Below are 17,585 nucleotides of genomic sequence, written 5' to 3' on the forward strand. Positions count from 1 at the left end.
GCCCCCTGACGACAGAGCTCAGTTTGGTGGGGAACAAAGGCGCTCGCCAGCGCCATCTCCCCCGCCCATCCCCCAACCAAAATCCCAAAGAGAACCAGTTCCTGCCAGGGAACTTGCTTGCTCCGCACAAACACCCAACTCTGCGCTTCTGCGGAGCCAAACCTCCGGCAGCGGATCTGACTCCCTCCTGCTGCCACAGGGCCCCTCCTGAAGTGGATCACCTAAGGAGAAGCGATCTAAGCCTGCCCCTCCTGCCCCCGTGCACCTTGCCTACCCACCCCAGCTAATACGCCAGATCCCCAGCATCATAAGCCTGGCAGTGTGCAAGTAGCCCAGACGGGCCACGCCAACCCACAGTGAATCCCGCCCCTAGGAGAGGGGAAGAGAAGGCACACACCAGTCTGACTATGGCCCCAGCGGTGGGCTGGGGGCAGACATCAGGTCTGACTGTGGCCCCGCCCACCAACTCCAGTTATACACCACAGCACAGGGGAAGTGCCCTGCAGGTCCTCACCACGCCAGGGACTATCCAAAATGACCAAGCGGAAGAATTCCCCTCAGAAGAATCTCCAGGAAATAACAACAGCTAATGAGCTGATCAAAAAGGATTTAAATAACATAACAGAAAGTGAATTTAGAATAATAGTCATAAAATTAATCGCTGGGCTTGAAAACAGTATACAGGACAGCAGAGAATCTCTTGCTACAGAGATCAAGGGCCTAAGGAACAGTCACGAGGAGCTGAAAAACGCTTTAAATGAAATGCATAACAAAATGGAAACCACCACGGCTCGGATGGAAGAGGCAGAGGAGAGAATAGGTGAACTAGAAGATAAAGTTATGGAAAAAGAGGAAGCTGAGAAAAAGAGAGATAAAAAAATCCAGGAGTATGAGGGGAAAATTAGAGAACTAAGTGATACACTAAAAAGAAATAATATACGCATAATTGGTATCCCAGAGGAGGAAGAGAGAGGGAAAGGTGCTGAAGGGGTACTTGAAGAAATAATAGCTGAGAACTTCCCTGAACTGGGGAAGGAAAAAGCACTGAAATCCAAGAGGCACAGAGAACTCCCTTCAGACGTAACTTGAATCGATCTTCTGCATGACATATCATAGTGAAACTGGCAAAATACAAGGATAAAGAGAAAATTCTGAAGGCAGCAAGGGGTAAACGTGCCCTCACATATAAAGGGAGACCTATAAGACTCGTGACTGATCTCTCTTTTGAAACTTGGCAGGCCAGAAAGAATTGGCACGAGATTTTCAGGGTGCTAGACAGAAAAAATATTGCAGCCGAGAATCCTTTATCCAGCAAGTATGTCATTTAAATAGAAGGAGAGATAAAGGTCTTCCCAAACAAACAAAAACTGAAGGAATTTGTCACCACTAAACCAGCCCTACAAAAGATCCTAAGGGGGACCCTGTGAGACAAAGTACCAGAGGCATCACTACAAGCATAAAACATACAGACATCACAATGACTCTAAACCCATATCTTTCTATAATAACACTGAATGTAAATGGATTAAATGCGCCAACCAAAAGACATAGGGTATCAGAATGGATAAAAAAACAAGACCCATCTATTTCCTGTCTACAAGAGACTCATTTTAGACCTGAGGACACCTTTAGATTGAGAGTGAGGGGATGGAGAACTATTTATCATGCGACTGGAAGCCAAAAGAAAGCTGGAGTAGCCATACTTATATCAGACAAACTAGACTTTAAATTAAAGGCTGTAACAAGATGTGAAGAAGGACATTATATAATAGTTACAGGGTCTATCCATCAGGAAGAGCTAACAATTATAAATGTCTATGCGCCGAATACCAGAGCCCCCAAATATATAAAACAATTACTCATAAACATAAGCAACCTTATTGATAAGAATGTGGTAATTGCAGGGGACTTTAACACCCCACTTACAGAAATGGATAGATCATCTAGACACATGGTCAATAAAGAAACAAGGGCCCTGAATGAGACATTGGATCAGATGGACTTGACAGATATATTTAGAACTCTGCATCCCAAAGCAACAGAATATACTTTCTTCTCGAGTGCACATGGAACATTCTCCAAGATAGATCATATACTGGGTCACAAATCAGCCCTTCATAAGTATACAAGAATTGAAATTATACCATGCATACTTTCAGACCACAATGCTATGAAGCTTGAAATCAACCACAGAAAAAAGTCTGGAAAACCTCCAAAAGCATGGAGGTTAAAGAACACCCTACTAACGAATGAGTGGGTCAACCAGGCAATTAGAGAAGAAATTAAAAAATATATGGAAACAAACGAAAATGAAAATACAACAATCCAAACGCTTTGGGACGCAGCGAAGGCAGTCCTGAGAGGAAAATACATTGCAATCCAGGCCTATCTCAAGAAACAAGAAAAATCCCAAATACAAAATCTAACAGCACACCTAAAGGAAATAGAAGCAGAGCAGCAAAGACACCCCATACCCAGCAGAAGAAGAGAAATAATAAAGATCAGGGCAGAAATATACAATATAGAATCTAAAAAAACTGTAGAGCAGATCAACGAAACCAAGAGTTGGTTTTTTGAAAAAAATAGACAAAATTGACAAACCTCTAGCTAGGCTTCTCAAAAAGAAAAGGGAGATGACCCAAATAGATAAAATCATGAATGAAAATGGAATAATTAAAACCAGTCCCTCAGAGATACAACCAATTATCAGGGAATACACTGAAAAATTATATGCCAACAAACTGGACAACCTGGAAGAAATGGACAGATTCCTAAACACCCGCACACTTCCAAAACTCAATCAGGAGGAAATAGAAAGCTTGAACAGACCCATAACCAGCAAAGAAATTGAATCAGTCATCAAAAATATCCCAGCAAATAAGAGTCCAGGACCAGATGGCTTCCCAGGGGAGTTCTACCAGATGTTTAAAGCTGAGATAATACCCATTCTTCTCAAGCTATTCCAAGAAATAGAAAGGGAAGGAAAACTTCCAGACTCATTCTATGAAGCCAGTTTTACTTTGCTTCCTCAACCAGACAGACACCCAGTAAAAAAAGAGAACTACAGGCCAATATCCCTGATGAATATGGATGCAAAAATTCTCAATAAGATACTAGAAAATCGAATTCAACAGCTTATAAAAAGAATTATTCACCATGATCAAGTGTGATTCATTCCTGGGATGCAGGGCTGGTTCAACATTCGCAAATCAATCAACGTGATACATCACATTAATAAAAGAAATATAAGAACCATATGATCCTGTCAATCGATGCAGAAAAGGCCTTTGACAAAATTCAGCACCCTTTCTTAATAAACACCATTCAGAAAGTCAGGATAGAAGGAACATACTTAAACATCATAAAAGCCATTTTTAAAAAGCCCACAGCTAACATCATCCTAAATGGGGAAAAACTGAGAGCTTTTCCCCTGAGATCAGGAACACGACAGGGATGCCCACTCTCACCGCTGTTGTTTAACATAGTGCTTGAAGTGCTAGCATCAGCAATCAGACAACAAAAGGAAATCAAAGGCATCAAAATTGGCAAAGATGAAGTCAAGCTTTCGCTTTTTGCAGATGACATGATATTATACATGGAAAATCCGATAGACTCCAGCAAAATTCTGCTAGAACTGATACAGGAATTCAGCAAAGTTGCAGGATACAAAATCAATGTACAGAAATCAGTTGCATTCTTATGCACTAACAATGAAGCAACAGAAAGACAAATAAAGAAACTGATTCCATTCACAATTGCACCAAGAAGCATAAAATACCTAGGAATAAACCTAACCAAAGATGTAAAAGATCTGTATGCTGAAAACTATAGAAAGCTTATGAAGGAAATTGAAGAAGATTTAAAGAAATGGAAAGACATTCCCTGCTCATGGATTGGAAAAATAAATATTGTCAAAATGTCAATACTACCCAAAGCTATCTACACATTCAATGCAATCCCAATCAAAATTGCACCAGCATTCTTCTCGAAACTAGAACAAGCAATCCTAAAATTCATATGGAACCACAAAAGGCCCCGAATAGCCAAAGGAATTTTGAAGAAGAAGACCAAAGCAGGAGGCATCACAATCCCAGACTTTAGCCTCTACTACAAAGCTGTCATCATCAAGACAGCATGGTATTGGCACAAAAACAGACACATAGACCAATGGAGTAGAATAGAAACCCCAGAATTAGACCCACAAACGTATGGCCAACTCATCTTTGACAAAGCAGGAAAGAACATCCAATGGAAAAAAGACAGTCTCTAACAAATGGTGCTTGGAGAACTGGACAGCAACATGCAGAAGGTTGAAACTAGACCACTTTCTCACACCATTCACAAAAATAAACTCAAAATGGATAAAGGACCTGAATGTGAGACAGGAAACCATCAAAACCTTAGAGGAGAAAGCAGGAAAAGACCTCTCTGACCTCAGCCGTAGCAATCTCTTACTTGACACATCCCCAAAGGCAAGGGAATTAAAAGCAAAAGTGAATTACTGGGACCTTATGAAGATAAAAAGCTTCTGCACAGCAAAGGAAACAACCAACAAAACTAAAAGGCAACCAACGGAATGGGAAAAGATATTTGCAAATGACATATCAGACAAAGGGCTAGTATCTAAAATCTATAAAGAGCTCACCAAACTCCACACCCGAAAAACAAATAACCCAGTGAAGAAATGGGCAGAAAACATGAATAGACACTTCTCGAAAGAAGACATCCGGATGGCCAACAGGCACATGAAAAGATGTTCAGCGTCGCTCCTTATCAGGGAAATACAAATCAAAACCACACTCAGGTATCACCTCACGCCAGTCAGAGTGGCCAAAATGAACAAATCAGGAGTCTATAGATGCTGGAGAGGATGTGGAGAAACGGGAACCCTTTTGCACTGTTGGTGGGAATGCAAATTGGTGCAGCCACTCTGGAAAGCAGTGTGGAGGTTCCTCAGAAAATTAAAAATAGACCTACCCTATGACCCAGCAGTAGCACTGCTAGGAATTTATCCAGGGATACAGGAGTACTGATGCATAGGGCCACTTGTACCCCAATGTTCACAGCAGCACTCTCAACAATAGCCAAATTATGGAAAGAGCCTAAATGTCCATCAACTGATGAATGGATAAAGAAATTGTGGTTTATATATACAATGGAGTACTATGTGGCAATGAGAAAAAATGAAATATGGTCTTTTGTAGCAACGTGGATGGAACTGGAGAGTGTGATGCTAAGTGAAATAAGCCATACAGAGAAAGACAGATACCATATGGTTTCACTCTTATGTGGATCCTGAGAAACTCAACAGAAACCCATGGAGGAGGGGAAGGAAAGAAAAAAGAGGTTAGAGTGGGAGACAGCCAAAGCATAAGAGACTGTTAAAAACTGAGAACAAACTGAGGGTTGATGGGGGGTGGGAGGGAGGGGAGGGTGGGTGAAGGGCATTGAGGAGGGCACCTTTTGGGATGAGCACTGGGTGTTGTATGGAAACAAATTTGTCAATAAATTTCATATAAAAAAAAAGAATCTGTTGGCCATCTGGATGTCTTCTTCGGAAAAGTATCTATTCATGTCTTCTGCCCATTATTTGGGGTTTCGTGGGGGGGGGCTAGTGAGTTTCATAAGTTCTTCATGGGTTTGGGATACTAACCCTTTATCTCAATACCATTTGCAAATATCTTCTCCCATTTCATATGATGCTCTGAGTTGTGTTGATTGTGTCCTTCACTGTGCACCAGCTTCTTATGTTGATGAAGTCTCAATAGTTCATGTTTGCTTTTGGAAGCTATTTAAACGTCCCACCAGGGTATAACCTTTAGTCTTAAGGTGAATCATAGTGAGAAGACACTTTTGAATTTTTTTTAAGTTTATTTATTTATCTTGAGAGAGACAGTGAACATGAGTGGGGAAGGGGGCAGAGAGAGAGGTTGACAGAGAGGGACAATCCCAAGCAAGCTCCTCACTGTCAGCCCAGAGCCCAACACGAGGCTCAATCTCACAAACCGTGAGATGCTGACCTGAGCCCAAATCAAGACTCCAACGTTTAACTGACTGAGCCACTCAGGCACCTCAAGACAATTTTGAATTTACTTCTAAGTGACAATCACTTGTAACTATGCACAACCCCCACAGTGCTTGTGCGTGTACAAAGATCTATGAACACACAGCAACATACCCACAGCCTTCATATTAGTTATTATTCTGACTTTTAACAACCCCTTACATAAAATTTGTATTTCAAAAGTGAGGACATTTACACCCATCCTGATACATTCAGACACTTGTGTTACAATCTTAGTTCAACATTACTCAGCCCTAAAAAGGAATGACATCTTTCTTAAAAATGAATTTGTTAATCTAAATATAGTTGGACACACGATGTGATATTAGTTTCAGGTGTACAACATTGATTCGGCTACCCTGTATGCTGTGCTGTGGTCAGAACTGTAGCCACATCTGTGACGATACAACATGATTACAATATCATTGACTATAATTTCTGTAGTGTACCTTTTATTCCTGTGATTCACAAAAGAATAAGATCTGGAGGCACATGGGTGGCTCAATTGGTTGAGCATCTGACTCTTGTCTTCTGCTGTGGTCATGATCCCATGGCTCGGGGGTTCATGCCCCACATTAGTCTCTGTGCTGACAGCACAGATCCTACTTGGGATCCTCTCTCTCCCTCTCTCTGTCCATTCCATGCTCATGTTCTCCCTCTCTGAAAATAAATAAACTTACAAAAAAATTAAAAAAAAATAATGTCTTTGTCTGACTTCTTTCACTTAACATAATGCCCTCCAGTTCCATCCACGTTGTTGCGAATGGCAAGATTTCATTCTTTCTCATTGCCAAGTATATTCCATCGTATATATAAATCACATCTTCCTTATCCATCTGTCACTTGATGGACATTTGGGAATTTTCCATAATTTAGCTATTGAAAGTACTGCGATAAACATTAGGGTGCATGTGTTCCTACGCATCAGCACTCCTGTGTTCTTTGGATAAATACCTGGTAGTGCTACGGTTGGGTCGTAGGGTAGTTCTATTTTTAACTTTTTGATAAATCTCCACACAGTTTTCCAGAGTGGCTGCACCAGTTTGTGTTCCCACCAACAGTGCAAAAGGGTTCCCATTTGTCCACATCCTCACCAACACCTGTTTTTGCCTGAGGTCTTAAATTTAGACACTCTGGTGTGAGGTGGTATCTCAGTGTGGTTTTGATTTGTATTTCCCTGATGATGAGTGATGTTGAGCATTTTTGTTATGCATCTGTTGGCATCTGGATGTCTTTGTCAAACTGTCTATTCATGTGTTTTGCCCATGTCTTCACTGCATTATTTGTGTTTGGGATGTTGAGTGTTGAAAGTTCTTTATAGGTTTTGGATACTAACCGTTTATCCGATAGGTCATTTGCAAACATCTTCTCCCATTCCGTTGCTTGTATTGTAGTTGTGTTGATTGTTTTCTTTGCAGTGCAGAAGCTTTTTATATTGATGAGGTCCCAGGAGTTCATTTTTGCTTTTAATTCCCTTGCTTTTGGAGACAGGTCGAGCAAGAAGTTGCTGTGGCTGAGGTCAAAGAGGTTGTTGCCTACTTTCTCCTCTAGGGTTTTGACTGTTTCCTGTCTCACAGTTAGGTCTTTCACCCATTTTGAGTTTACTTTTTGGATGGTGTAAGAAAGTGCTCTAGTTTCATTCTTGTGCATGTTGTTGTCCTGTTCTGCCAGCACCATTTGCTAAAGAGACTGTCTTTTTTCCATAGGATGCTCTATCCTGCTTTGTGGATATTAGTTGGCCATGGATTTGTAAGTCCAGTTCTGGGTTCTCTCTTTGTGCCATTGGCCTATGTGTCTATTTTTGTTCCAGTGCCCTACTGTCTGGATGATTACAGCTTTGTAGTAGAGGCTACAGTCGGGAATTGTGATGCCTCCCCCGTTGGTTTTCTTTTTCAACATAACTTTGGCTATTCAGGGTGTTTCATGTTTCCGTACAAATTTTAGGATTGTTTGTTCCTGTTCTGAGGAGAATGCCAGTGCAATTTTGATTGGGATTGCATTGAATGTGTAGATTGGTTTGGGTTGTGCTGACATTTTAACGATATTTCTTGTTCCAGTCCATGGGCGTGGAATGTTGTTTCATTCCTTCATGTATCCTTCATATTCTTTCATACATTTTCTATAGTTTTCAGCATACAGGTATTTTACATCTTTGGTTAAGTTTACTCCTAGGTATTTTATGGTTCCTGATGCAATTGTAAATGGGATTGATATCTTGATTTCTCTTTCTGCTGCCTCATTATTGGTGCATAGAAATGCAACTGATATCTGTACATTGATTTTATAGCCTCAAATTTTGCTGAATTCATGGGTCAGCTCTAGCAGTTTTTTGATGGAGTCTTTCAGGTTTTCCATGTAGAGTAACATGTCCTCTGTGAAAAGTGACAGGTTGACATCTTCTTTGCTAATTTGGATGCCTTTTATTTCTTCTTGTTGTCTGATTCCTGAGGATAGGACTTCCAATACTATGTTAAACAACAGTGGAAGGAGTGGACATCCCTGTCGTGTTCCTGATCTCAGGGGGAAAGCTCTCGTTTTTCCCCATTGAGGATGATATTAGCTGTGGGCTCTCCATATGTGGCTTTTATGAAGGTAAGTTATGCTCCTTCTATCCCCACCTTCTTGAGAGTATTTATGAAGAAAGAATGCTATATTTTGTCAAATGGTTTTTCTGCATCATTTGACAGGATCATATGTTTCTTATCCTTCCTTCTATTGATCTGATGTATCACACCGATTGACTTGCAAGTATTGAACCAGCCCTGCAGCGTAGGAATGAATCCCACTTGATCATGGTGAATACTTCTTTTAATACACTGTTGAACTCGATTTGCTAGTATCTTTTTTTTTTTTAATTTTTTTTTCAACGTTTATTTATTTTTGGGACAGAGAGAGACAGAGCATGAACGGGGGAGGGGCAGAGAGAGAGGGAGACACAGAATCGGAAACAGGCTCCAGGCTCTGAGCCATCATCCCAGAGCCCGACGCGGGGCTCGAACTCCCGGACCGCGAGATCGTGACCTGGCTGAAGTCGGACGCTTAACCGACTGCGCCCCCCAGGCGCCCCTCGATTTGCTAGTATCTTGTTGAGAATTTTTGCATCCCTGTAATTCTCCTTTTTAGTGGGGTCTCTGTCTGCTTTGGGAATCAAGGTCATGCTGGTTTCATAGAATCAGTCTGGGAGCTTTCCTTCTATTTCTATTTTTGGAACCACCTGAGAAGGATAGTTATTAACTATGCTTCAAATGTCTGGTAGAATTCCCCAGGGAAGGCATCTGGCCCAGGACTCTTATTTGTTGGGAGATTTTTTATAACTGCGTCAATTTCTTCACTGATTATGGGTCTGTTCATTTTTTCTATTTCTTCCTGTAGGAGTTTTGGAAGTGTGTGGGTGCTTAAGAATTTGTCCATTTCTTCCAGGTTGTCCAATTTTTTGGCATATACTTTTCATAGTATTCTCTAATAACTGTCTGCGTTTCTGTGGTGTTAGATTTGATCTTACCTTTTTCAATCATGATTTAATCTCTTTGGGTTCTCTCTCTTTTCAGTTTGAGCACTCTGGCTAGGGGGTTATCAATTTTGTTTATTTATTCCAAAACAACTCTTAGACTCATTGATCTGTTCTACTGTGTTTATTTGGATTCCATATTGTTTATTTCTGCTCTCATCTTTATATTTGTCTTCGTCTGCATGCAATGGGATTTCTTTGCTCTTCTGTTTCTACTTCCTGTAGGTGTGCAGTTAGGTTTTATATTTGGGATTTTTCTAGTTTCTTGAGATAGGCCTGGATTGCAATGAATTTTCCTCTAGGACAGCCTTTGCTGCATCCAAAGAGGTACGACTGTCGTGTTTTCATTTTCATTTGCTCCCATGTATTTTTTAAATTTCTTCCTTAGTTGCCTGGTTGACCCATTCATTCTTTAGTAGGATGTTCTTTAACCTCCCTACATTTGGAGGCTTTCCAAATTTTTTCTTGTGGTTTATTTCAAGTTTCCTAGGTTTGAGATTATGGTATGATCTCAATTATTTTATATTTATTGAGGGCTGTTTTGTGAGCCAGCATGTGATCAATCTTGGAGAATGTTCCATGTGTACTCAAGAAGAATGTGTGTTCTGCTGCTTTGATGAAAATTTCTGAATATATGTGTCCAGCCCATTGGGTCTTTAAATTCTTCATTGATTGCTTCTTTATTGATTTTTTGCCTACATGATCTGTCCATTGTTGTAAGTGGAGTGTTAAAATTTCTTGTAATTACCATATTCTTACCAATAAGATCATGTATGTTTATCATTAATGGGTTTATATATTCAGGTGCTCTCACATTGGGGGCATAAACATTTACAAATGTTAGCTCTTCTTTTTGGATAGACCCCGTAATTATGATATAATGCCCGTCTTCACCTCTTGTTTCAGTCTTTAGTTTAAACCCTAGTTTGTCGGATAAGGATGGCTACTCCAGCAATCTTTTGACTTCCAGTAGCATGATAGATGGTTCTCCATCCCCTGACTTTCAAGCTGAAGGTGTCCTCAGGTCTAAAATTGACCTCTTGTAGACAACATATAGATGGGTCAATTTTTTTATCCATTCTGGTATCCTATGTATTTTGATTGGGGCATTTGTCTGTGTACATTCAGAGTTATTATTGAAAGCTATGGATTTAGTGTCATTGTGTTATCTGTAGGTTTCATGCTTCTGGTGATGTCTCTAGTCCTTTGTAGTCTTTGCAGTGTTCCGCTCACAGAATGCCCTTCAGGATCTCTTGCAGGGTTTGTTTAGGGGTCATGAACTCCTTCAGTTTTCGTTTGTCTGGGAAAGCCTTTACCTCTCCTTCCATTCTGAGTGACGGACTGCCTTGCTGGATAAAGGATTCTTGGCTGCATGTTTTCCCTATTCAGCACATTGAATATTTCCTGCCACTCCCTTCTGGCCTGCCAAGTTTCAGTGGACAGGGTCAGGTGTGTACTACCCTTATGCATCTACCCGTGTGGGCTAAGGCCTGTTTGTCCCTAGCTGCTTTCAGAAGGCTATCTTTTTCTTTGTGTTTTGCCATTTTCATAATGATATGCCATGGAGAAGGCCTATTTGTGTTGAATCTGAAGGGAGTTCTCTGTGCCTCCTGGATGTGGATATCTGCCTCCTTCAGCAGATGAGGGAAGTTCTCAGCTATAATTTGTTCAGGTAAACCTTCTGCCCCTTTCTCAATCTCTTCCTCTTCCTCTGGAACTCTGATAATATGGACTATTACTACGTTTCTTTGAATCGTTTATTTCTCTAATGATCCCCTCATGGGCTCCTATTTTCTTGCCTATTTTTTGTAGCTTCCTCTTTTTCCATAACTTTAACTACTGTTTCACTTATTTTCCCCTCTGCTTCCTCCTTCCTTGCTGTCACTGCCTCTAGTTTATTTTACAGTGATTTACAACATTTCTTGACTCATCATAACTCTTCTTAGTTCCTTGATGTCTGCAGCAATAGATTCTCTGCTGTCTCCTATTCTTTTTTCAAGCCTGACGAGTAATCTTATGATTATTATGTTAAACTCTTGATCCGATATATTGTTTATATCTGTTGTGTGCAATTCTCTAGGTGTCATTTTTCCTGGAATTTCTTTTGAGGAGAATTCTTCCATTTGTCATTCTGGCCAGTTCTGTCCTTTATGTATTTGAACAATTTGTTATGTGTCCTGCACCAGTGAGCACTACTATTGTATAAAGGGGTCATAATGCTGTCCAGGGTCTGGCACTTCAGGGGGTGTTTTTGAGCGTGTTGCTTGCTCTCTGTTGTTGTGAGTCTGGTTCCTTTATGTCCCTAGTTGTAGTGGTGGTTTGGACCTTCCACCAGGTGTGCTTTGATTTGTTCATTAAAGTAACCCTGGAAAAATTTAAAAAGAGTGGGGAGTGGTGGTGGTAGAAACCTTATCCCACAGAAGAGAGAAATGACAGGAGAGGGGAAAATGTAAAGGAAAAAAAAAGGAAAAAAAATTGACCCAGGAGAGAATCAGAGAAACTATATACCTTAATCCAGAGAGAGAGAGGAAAATAAAAATGTGAGACACAAAAGATATAAACATAATAGATTAAAAATGTCTGCTTAAAGAAACAAACAACTAGGATCAAGAAGGGAAGAAATAAGAGGAAGAAAAGGAAAAAAATAATATATGTATAATAAGAATTTTCCAACAATCAAATGTAAATGCAAAAGCGCTGGACCCATATCTGATGGCGCCATGGACCTGGGGGAGGGGCCGTCGGTTCAGTCAGTGTCAATGCCACTCCTGTGGATCTGCAGTTAGCAGGTGGGGTGCGGTCAGGGTTTGGGGAATGGGGTCCCGATCCCCTGTGGCCCTGCTGTCCCATCCCTGAAGACCCACCATGTGGTAATGGGGAGAACAATGGTGCCACCCCAGTCTCTGCTCCCCAGACCGGGTATCACAAGCCACTCTTTTGAGGCCATCCTCGCAGTGTCGCGGGGGTGCGAATGCCCCCGTGTGTCCCGCTCTGCCCATCCGGCACCTCCCAGGCGCTCCACTGGGATTCTAACCCTGATGTCTGGAAGAATCCTGCTCCACAGCCCAGTCCGGGTCAGTGCCCCATCCCCCAGCCAGAATTCATTCACATTTAAAATTAAGTAACTCGGGGCGCCTGGGTGGCGCAGTCGGTTAAGCGTCCGACAGCAGCCAGGTCACAATCTCGTGGTCTGTGAGTTCGAGCCCCGCGTCGGGCTCTGGGCTGATGGCTCGGAGCCTGGAGCCTGTTTCCGATTCTGTGTCTCCCTCTCTCTCTGCCCCTCCCCCGTTCATGCTCTGTCTCTCTCTGTCCCAAAAATAAATAAACGTTGAAAAAAAAAATTTTTTTTTAAAAATTAAGTAACTGAATGGTTCCTCCTTATAAATGTATATGTAAATATTTGGGCAATTGTGAAGACAATCTTAACTGTTTTGTAAAACCTCTAGGTAAGCACAGATGAAAGCTAGCGTAGCTGGGGTGGTCTAGGGGGTTACGTGTCCTCTGTCAGATCTGTGAACCAATAGAAGAGACAGATTACATCTCCTCTGTCATTGTCCTCCATAGTCATTGTCCCTGAGGACTGCCATGTCTGGGAAGCTCAGTGACAGGGCTCATTAAGAGTGTGGGGCACCTGTTCCCCAGAGATGTCAGCAGGGGAAGGGACTTGGTTCTGTGTGCCAGCCCAGCCCCAGCTCAGAGTCACGGCACCCTCTCGCCTGCTCATAAGGGTCTCACTGTCACACCAGCAGGTCACCATGCACGGGAAATGATACTGAGAGTTTGTGATTGCCTTCATCTTCTACCTCCGAGAGTTAAAGGGCAGATCTCTGGGTGACATGAAGATCTGTGAAGTCATCCTGAGAAAGTGTCCTTTTGGTTAAGAAAAATGCATGGATGACCCAGTTCTGGTATAGTCAGCCTTTGTATTTCCTGGAGACACTGATCCTACATGTCCCTGCTCCTATCCCCAGAGCTGTAACTTGGAACGAGGTAGGGAAGTGGCTTAGATCCCACTGAGAAGGTGAATAAAGGTGAGTAAAATGGCACTAAGTCGCTGTGTTGCTTGGGAATAGATTAGTTTATTTTCAGTTGCAATTGTTCACAAACAAAGTGGTTTATTTGTATGCTTACATGGTGAATTGTGTAAAGTAACAGACTCTGAAAGTTCATGAAATACAAGAAATGAGTGTAATTGTTCTTTACTGATGCCACCAGGTAATTCCTAGACTTTTGATTAATGTAGTATATGCATCGCACTGCTCTGTGTACATGTGGAAAATAATTAAATATGCCTAGTTTCAGGGAATAACATATGGCCTTCAGTATTAGAATACTGGAGTATGACACTATAGGCTTTCGTATTTTCCCTTTGGTTCCTTATTGTGTGTGAATTTAGATACTATTTCTTCTCTATGCTTAAAACTTATTGTCAGTCACTATAATTATTAAATATGTATTTTCTCCCTAAATATCTAAAGTGTTCATGGAATTTTAAAAATCTGTGTTGAAAATTACAACAGGGAAGTTCCATTTTATGTATATTGTGTCGGGGAAAATTATTTTGACTTTATTTTAACAAGAAGTGGTGATCCTTCAAACGAGTTTAAGTACCGATTTGAACGGGTGGTTGGGTGGCTCAATCAGTCAAGCATCTGACTCTTGATTTCAGCCAGGCCATGATCTCATGGCTTGTGGGTTCGAGACCCACACCTGTCTCTGTGCTGAGAGTACAATGCCTGCTTCAGATTCTCTCTATTCCTCTCTCTCTGCCCCTCCCCCATTTGCGCTCTCTCTCCCTCTCTGAAAATAAATTTTAAAAACACCATTTGGAGAAGAAAAAAGTAATAAATAACAAACCTAAACGTTTACATATTGATGAATTAGAGAAATGACGTGGTGTGTATGTGTGTGTGCATGTGTGTGTGTGATCGCACTAGGGTGATGTGTAAAGTACACTAGTTCCCATCCTTCTATCCTTGCACACGATCATGAATAGACTCTTGTATGAATGCTGTTGGTGACCTGCCCAGACGCTCTTTACCTACTAGGGCTCCAATCCAAACCCTATTTGTTATGAGTGTGGGATCCAAGTTTCAGAGCCATTCCCTTTTTGAGAGAATTGCCCTCAGCTGAAGGGAGCTATGGTACCAGGCAGTCTGGGGGACATGGTGGGGGCAGCTCACAGCCAGTGACAGACTATGGGAGGTACAAAAGGTGCTAATGCCAAGGCAGGACTGAATCTGATGCAATCCATGCTCCAGAGCTGTGCTGCCCAATAGTTTAGTAAGTAGACACATAAGCTATTTAAATTTAAATTCATTAGAATTGAATAAAATGTAAAATTCAGTTTCTAAGCTAGGACATTTTAAATGCTCAGGTATGACAGGTAGAGAGTGGGCATAGTATTGGACAGTGAGGACAGAGAATTTCTACCATCACAGATGGATGGTTTTTCTGGAGAGTTCTGGCCATCTTCTCATGGGATCAGTCTCCTGCTCTGTTCCATTAGAGACCACATCCTTTCTTAGCAACATTCTCTGCTGTTTTCCATCCCTCACCCTGTTTATCCTAAGAGCATTCCCTGAATAAACAACATGCAGTGGAATTCCTACTTCATTGTCTTCTTCCATAGAACCTTGCCCTACTGCCCTATCAGTGTTCATCACATCTGTCATTTCCTATGTAGTGATGGCTGCATTCCCCTCATTTGCTTGTCCCCCATCATCATCCGGGGGCTCTTCTCATATATCTGAGGTCAGCTCAGACCCATGAGACAGAAGCATCAAGAAAACAACAGTGATTCAGTTGTAGCACTGAGGCTGTGGAAACCTTGCCCCCGCTTTTTCAGGATTCATTCAGGAACCAGATAAGGCAGCTTGTTCATGTCAAATATATCAGTTAATGTTATATATTTGAAATGCCTTAAATAGAGACATTATCCTGTGATCCTTTAAGATATGTAGTGTGCATAGACTAGTATCTTGTCTTGTGGACATATGTATTCTTCCACTAAAACTTAGAATTTTATGTCAGCATTGAGCTATTAGGGTAATTGGAAATTCCTACCCTATCACCTCATGTGTGTTAGTACTAAGTATTTAACCTCTCACATTTGATTCAGTTCTCTTAATTATTATTGGAACATTGCATTCTTCTGACATGTCATTTAAATTATATACTTTTTGATGTGAATTATTACATAGAATGGCAATGTCTTTGTTTTGTAGGTTCTGTGTAATTTTATTTTCACTAATAACCTTTCTTTCTCTGCATATATACTCTGTGCTTTTTTCAAGTATTTATCTCTCATATGCAAAGTCATAATATAGGTGTAGTCTATCACTGGACTTTCCTGTACCGTTTCATATCATGATAGTTGCTAGGGACCCAGACGTTGCTCCTGTGCCCAGGAAGGACATGTTCAATATTTCCAGCCAGTTTCAATTACGTAGTTTTCCAGATGAATCCATCCCTCTTACTGCAATCAGTCATTTGATGGTACCAAACAGATGATGGTTCCTAGTCTAATTTCACCAGTCTTTAAATATGGTAAGAAGGAAATGAAATGAAATTTCCCATTAACCGCAGGGGACACATGTCCTTTCTCTTGGAAGATTGCTCTGTGTGGTGCACAAGCTTTAAGAGGGGTGGATGTGGAGAAGGGGAGGAGGAAGGAATAGAGTGCCCCAGATCAACAGAACATTCTCGTGAGAATCGATGGGAGAACGCATTTCGCAGCCTGATCTTTCCCATGTCTGGAGTTACTAAAGGATATTAATTTTCCTGAATTTTATTGAGAAAAAGAATAGAAGAAAATGGTAGGCTATGATATGAGTGCTGTAGTTCCCTCCCCGCGTGCTCTCCCCACGACACTGGGAGCAATTGTACCACACAGGGACAATGACATTCTTGTGTCTGCTTCAGTGCACATCTCCTTTGTCTGATATTTTATTTTTTAACTGAAAATCATAATCATTTTTGTACCTGTCAGGTAGATAGCCATTATGTATTCTTTCACACACACACACACACACACACACACACACACACACACACACAATCCTGGAAAGCGGCAAATCATATGTACATGTTCATCTCACCAGGATTTTATCTTTTCTCAACTGTCTTCTTTGTCCTGATTGACATAATATTGTTAACATATATCATGAGTTTATTCTAAAGCTGCAGTAGCATATTGGTGTTTTCTTGGGGTGAGTTTACATTTTATTTTTGGCCTTCTTCACTTTGGTAGTGTTTCCTTTATCAGACACATTAAAAGTTTGTGGGCAATTATTTCAAGTAAATGTATCAATATCTGTGTGTGTGCCTATGAGACTCAAGCATGGTTTGTTTTTATTTGTTCTTCTGAGCAGATGTTAGTCAGAGGACACGTTTTGTTGTTGCACATTTAGACTGTCACAAATAACTGTATAATTATTTCTATTAAGAAAATTTTTCTGCCCAGATTTTTTATGTGGAGATCACTGATTATATGTTTATATGAAATCAAAGGAGGTATAAAATAGTGTGAAATACCATATCGTCTCTTCAAATATTATGAATATTTCATGCCCGTTTTGTACCTGTTTCTTTCACACATCAATGGGTCCTCCCCCAAACCTGATTCAGATTTTTAAAGTCTTAGAAGAATTAAAAATGCACGCTATGGCCAACCATTTGAATATGATACAACTGAAGGACTCAGTTTCTGATGCCTCTTTGGTCAGTGTATAACTATTCATCTTCTTCAGTAGTAAGCCTGGGTAGAAAATGGTCATCACCCAGCCTCGAACCTGGCGATGTGTTTGGTCCATTGTCACTAACTCTGCAAGGTAGCTCCCAGAAAGGTGATCATTGACGTAATGTGGACAGATGTCTGAGATTTTGTATAATACCAAAGTATTGGTTTCTTTATATCTTTTCTTATTCTACTATAAGTGTTGCATTATAGTTCTATGACTGATCATTGTTTTGAGAATGTATCTGTCTTTATCTCTGTGTCTTTATCTCTTT

Source organism: Prionailurus viverrinus, chromosome B2 (genome assembly GCF_022837055.1).
Source record: "Prionailurus viverrinus isolate Anna chromosome B2, UM_Priviv_1.0, whole genome shotgun sequence".
Taxonomy (NCBI): domain Eukaryota; kingdom Metazoa; phylum Chordata; class Mammalia; order Carnivora; family Felidae; genus Prionailurus; species Prionailurus viverrinus.